Source organism: Giraffa tippelskirchi, chromosome 9, assembly GCF_054371585.1.
Source record: "Giraffa tippelskirchi isolate mGirTip1 chromosome 9, T2T-mGirTip1v1.2.pri, whole genome shotgun sequence".
NCBI lineage: Eukaryota > Metazoa > Chordata > Mammalia > Artiodactyla > Giraffidae > Giraffa > Giraffa tippelskirchi.
The window spans coordinates 52,084,907-52,090,906 of NC_137283.1; positions in this window are offsets into that span (position 1 = coordinate 52,084,907).

Below are 6,000 nucleotides of genomic sequence, written 5' to 3' on the forward strand. Positions count from 1 at the left end.
TTCGTCTCATGGAAGCATATGCACTAACATATATAAAATAGACAGCCAGTGGGAATTTGCTATATAACGCAGGGAACTCAAACCAGGGCTCTGTGACAACATAGAGGGGTGGGATGTGGTGGGAGATGGGAGAAAGGCTCAAGAGGGAGGGGACATATGTATACCGCTGGCTGATCCATCTTGATGTATGGCAGAAACCAACACAATATTGTAATTACCCTCAGTTAAAAATAAAGGAAAACAAATCAAACAAATGTGAATCCATCCAACACTAGCACCCCTTTGTTTTCTTTCATTTTTTTCCCAGTAAACCAGATTTAGAAGATTTAGATCTAACCAGGCATGTTTTTACTTACGATAACCAGAGCATACTTTACGCACGTTTTTCCACATTAAGTAGTCAGGGAAACTGTCTTATTTTTTAAAATCAGAATCTTTGGCACCAGTCTAATAATATGTGGCCCATGGGGGACAAGGCCATCCTTCCATGTGCCAAATAAGATTCCGAGTTTGGGTGCCAGATGTCCAGAAGAATCCTGGGAGAGCTGGCTGCCTAGAACCTGTAGACCCGGGAATGGTGAGATCATATCCAGCCTTCCCCACTCGGGGAGAGGCCACCAGTGGCATGGAAGCGGAATTTGGGAGCAGCACCCACAATCTGCTGAGGGAGGAGAGAGAGCTTGCCTTAGACATTGCTCCTGGGTCATCCTGACTATCCCCCTGCAGGGGCCCTGCCGGCTCTGGGCAAGACGCCCAGAAGTTGGCAAGTTTTTTCTATAAAGGGCCAAGCAGTAACTATTTTCAGGTTTGTGGGCCATGAAGACTAGCAAAGCTACTCAGCTGGACTGGTGTAGCTTAAAGACAGCTACAAGAAATATATAAAGGAGGGCTTCCCTGGTGGCTCAGTGGTAAAGAATTCACCTGCCAATGCAGGAGGCATGGGTTCGATCTCGGTCCAGGAAGATCCCACATACCACAGAGCAAGTAAGCCTGTGCACCACAACTACTGAAGTCTGTGCGCCTAGAGCCCATGCTCCCCCAAAAGAGAAGCCACCACAACAAGAAGCTTGCACACCTTAAGGAAGAGTAGCCCCTGCTTGTCGCAACTAGAGAAAGCTCACGTGTAGCAATGAAGACCCAGTGCGGCCAAAAATAATAAAAAGAGTATGTAAGTGAATAAGTGTGGCTGTATGTATGTATGTATTTACTATAAAGTTACATAAATTACATACTGATATTTATAACTTTATTTATGGACAAGGAAATTTGAAATCTGTATACATGTGTTCAAAATATCTACACAAAAACTAGAATTTTGCTTAAATTCCATGCATTCGTGCATGCTAAGTCGCTTCAGTCGTGTCTGACTCTTTGCGACCCTATGGACTGTATGTAGCCCACCAGGTTGCTCTGCCCATAGGATTCTCCAGGCAAGAATACTGGAGTGGGTTGCCATGCCCTCCTCCAGGGGATCTTCCCGACTTAGGGATCGAACCAGTTTCTCTTCTGTCTCCTGCACTGGCAGGTGGGTTCTTTGCCACTGCCGCTGCCACCTGGGAAGCCATACATCATGAATTATTCCTCTTTGGACTTTTTTCAACCACTAAGTGTAAAAATTATTCTTAGCTCACAGATCATATAAAAACAGGCTCAGGGTCCTTTGCCACAGTTTGCAGATGCTGCTCTACATTTTCCATCTCCCAGGCTCAGATGACGGAGGAGAGCCATCACCAAGTAGAGAGCTGGAAGCGGTGTGGAAAGGAGTGTTTGCACACAGCATCTGATGAGCAATAAAGGCCGTGGGGAAACTTTCTGACCCTTCCTGGCAAAGTTCATCTCATGGACATGAAAAGAATCAAAGTTCTGGTTCTCCAAGTTGATAGACCCTATAGTATCATCTGAAAGATTTTCTGTCCATGTGGTAGATTATAACAGGGAACATGGCAGATTGAACTACACACCCCACTACTACCCTAAGGATAGGTACCAGGTGTGCCTGACTCTGAGCATCAGACTAGAGCCTGGAGAGGCAGCAGCTGGTGGCCAGACACACTGGCCTGATGGGATAATGATGCAGTAAATGAATTCTCAAACTCTTCTGCAAAAGCCTCCTGGTCACAGTGGAGAACACCCCTCCACCTTGGAGATGGTGAGGTTGTTATCTAATGCTGCATCTTGCAAGGGACAATTTTTTTAAATATTATGTTTTATATTAAAAATTCATGCTGGAACTTCCCTGGTGGTCCTGTGGTTAAGAACCCACCTTGTGAGCTCAGCCTCGTGCTCTGTGACAACCTAGAGGGGTGGGATTGGGGTGGGAGGAGGGAGGGAGGCTCCAGAGGAAGGGGACATGTGTATACCTATGGCTGATTCACGTTGTACCACAGAAACCAATACAACGTTTATAAAGCAATTATCCTCCAATTAAAAATCAACAAATGTAAACAATAAAATATAACAACAACAACAAAAGAATCCACCTTGCATTGCAAGGGATGAAGGTTCAATCCCTGGTCAAGGAACTAAGATCCCACGGGCAGTGGGGCAACTAAGCCCACAGTGCCACAACTGGAGAGTTCCTGAACCACAACGAAAGATCCCACGTGGTGCAACAAACACCCCACGTGCTGCAACTAAAACTCAATGCAGCTAAATAAATAAGTAAATGTTAAAAAGAATTCATGCAGAATTTATCTGGTACACCATGGTTTGTTTGTTTTTTTAATAAAATTTAGTTATTTAAACTGAGCAACAAATAGTTCTCTTCTGGATGACAAGCGCTTGTCCTATGCAGAAGGCAGCGAACAGACATGGGGTCTGCCAGGAATGTCCCAGCCCCAGCCCATGCTGCTCCCTACTCCCTTCTAAACATAGACCCGTGACTAGTGGGGTTATTAAGTTCAAATGAGCCTGTGTTGATTATGACTCACATCCGCCTCATTCAGGAGCCCCCAAATCACACTTAATTAGCCAGATGAGATGGCAAAATTCCTGCGGGCTCACTTCAGCCTACCAGTTGCATTCAGAGGGAAGCCAAAGCCCCAGCAATGCCTGACATTTAAGCTTGTGGGGGTGACTCCAGCAGAATGGAGTGAGAAATGGAGCCAGTCTGGTGGGTCAGAGGCAGTGGGCAGTGAGGCCAGACTGGTCAGGTTCCTATATTGGCCCCAGCACTTGCTAGCTGCTTTCCAGATCTCAGCTTTCTCCTCTGTAAAATGGCAGTAGCAACAGTACCTTTCCATAGGTATTGTTAAAAGGGACGTCCCTGGTGGTCCAGTGGCTGGGGGGCTCTGTGCTCCAAACGCAGGGTGCCTGGGTTTCATCCCTGGTCAGGGAACTAGATTCCACATGGTGCACAATTAAAGATCCTGCGCGCCACAGTGAAGATCAAGGACCCCACCAGTGGCAACTAGGACCCTCACAGGCAAATTAATTAATTAAAAAAAATGATAACCAAGCAAAATGCTTATTTCCTCTCCACACCCTTCCAGGAACACTGATTCCAACTGGGACACGGCTTTACCTTGTACTCCTTTGGGTTACATACTTAGCCTCATCTTCCTCAGCTGTTAAAATGGGCATGATGATGCCTATCCTCGTGAACATGCAGCACCAGGCATATGTAGGTGCTCCATGAATGGTTCTGGCAGTATTATCGTTCCAGGGCAGCAATCCACTCCAGCCCTGCAGACCAGCTATCTCATTCCATGTTCAGAAAATACTCATTTAGTACTACTACGTGCTAGGCAGGTCACGATGAGCCCTGCATACAGAGTGGAGATCAAATGGGCCTGAACCTTGCCCTCATAGAACACGCAGCCAAGCATAATCACTTCCAAAGACCAAAATATTAAATCCATGTTATGGGTAATTGACTGAAATGTGGATGTTGTTCTTACTGTTAGTTTCTGTTCTCAGAAGCATCACCAAAGAGTGTTGCTCACCATTGGTGTCTCTGGCAGCTGGGCAAGCCCGGCCAGCGCTGTGAAAGGGTCATATGTGCTGGGTGCCTTCTTTGTTCCTTTTAAAAGCATACTTTTTCTTTTTAAGTGCATGATCGGTAGAGATGTAAAAGAAAGACTTGCCTCCATCAAGAGATAATATGACGTGGTCTATATATACAATGGAGTATTACTGATGAAGGGATAACATTCTAAAAAGAGGGGACAACAAAATGGGGTCTATATACACAATGGAGTATTATTCTGGTGTAAAAAGGAGGGAGATTCTGACACATGCCACAACATGGATGAACTTGAAGACATTATGCTAAGTAAAACAAGCCAGTCACTAAAGGATAAATATCCTCTAGTATTATGAGGTCCCTAGAGTAGTCAAAATCACAGAGAGAGAAAGTAGACTGGTGGTCGCAGGGGCTGGGAGGAGGAAAGAATGGTGAGTTGTTGCTTAATGGAGACAAGGGTAAAACTGAGGATAGTTTCAAAACATTGTGAATGTAATTAATGCCACTGAATCACACATCTAAAAATAGTTAAAATGGGGACTTCCCTGCTGGTCCAGTGGATAAGAATCCACCTGCGAATGCAGGGGCATGGGTTCAATTCCTGGTCCAGGAAGATTGCACATGCCACGGGGCAACTAAGCCCATGCGCCACAACTACTGAGCCCATGTGCTGCGATGCCTAGACCGTGTGCTCCACAACTAGAGAGGAGCCCCTACTCGCTGCAGCTAAAGAAAGCCCGCTTGCAGCAACAAAGATCCAGCCCAGCCATAAATAAATAAAATTCAAATTTAAAAAATAAAATAAAAAGAGTTAAAATGGCAAGTTTTATGTTACATATATTTTACCACAATAAAAGTTTCTTTAATAATCATAATTGAAGAATAACATATTTTTAAAAAATAATTATAATCCTGGCTCCAACCAAGAGCTGACCACAAAAGATGGGTTTTATTCTCTGTTCAGTGGCGTGAACTGGAAACAGTTCCTTGCCCCGAAACCCTGATGTTCTCTATGGCAGCCCTGCCCAGCTCACTCCTGGGTGCTCTCCTACCAGTCCTGCAACAGCCTCGTCACCAGCACTGACAGATGTGATTGTGACACTTACAAAGGAGAGCTGAGCAGACCTGCTATTTCCGGCTAGGAGGCCAGCAATGAGATTCTGGGTTCCTGGTGGACAGAAGTGAGGCTCCATGGGCAGGCAGGCTCCAGTATCCCGTGTGGACACAACTGGAACAGGGGAGAGAGCAGGCCCACAGCCTTTTCCTGTTTCCACCAAATCCCTCTTTTCGCTCAGGTCTAAGTGGTGTAGGAAAAGAAAGATGAAACCATTCCCTTGCTCTCTCCAACCACTGAGAATTATTCTTTGTGTTAATATAGCCATGGGGCTTGAATGGAGTTCATTACTAGGTGCAGACCCAGGGCAGAACACAAAAGATTCAGCCTTGACATTTTACAGAAGGAAACACACTTCTGGGCAGTCATGACTGGGCTTAGAAATAGAGAGAGAGAACATTTTTATTCAGGCACAGGATGAAAATTCTTTACAATCCGGGCCCTGGCAGGATCAGCCGTACCTACCCATGGGAGACTGACATGGATGTCATCTGCCCCAGAACCAGATGAGGCTCTGACACTCCGTGAGCCCCAGCTTCCTTATCTATAATGTGGGGGACATCAAGCCGCTGCTGGTAGGGTTGTTGATGCCTGTGCTCTCCATGAAAGTGAAGTGAAAGTCACACAGTAGTGTCCGACTCTTGGTGATCCTATGGACTGTAGCCTGCCAGGCTTCTCTGTCCATGGGATTCTCCAGGCAAGAATACTGCCATTCCCTCCTCTAGGAGTTCTTCCTGGCCCAGGGATCGAACCCCTGTCTTCTGCATCTCCTTCATTGCAGGCAGATTCTTTACTGCTGAGCCACCAGGGAAGCCCCTATTTTCATGCATGTTGGCCCAGCTTCCAAATACTGTTATTTCTGACTCTTAGGACACTGGTTGCTGCACCCTGCTACGTGCTTGTATCGAATAGGCCAGCAATG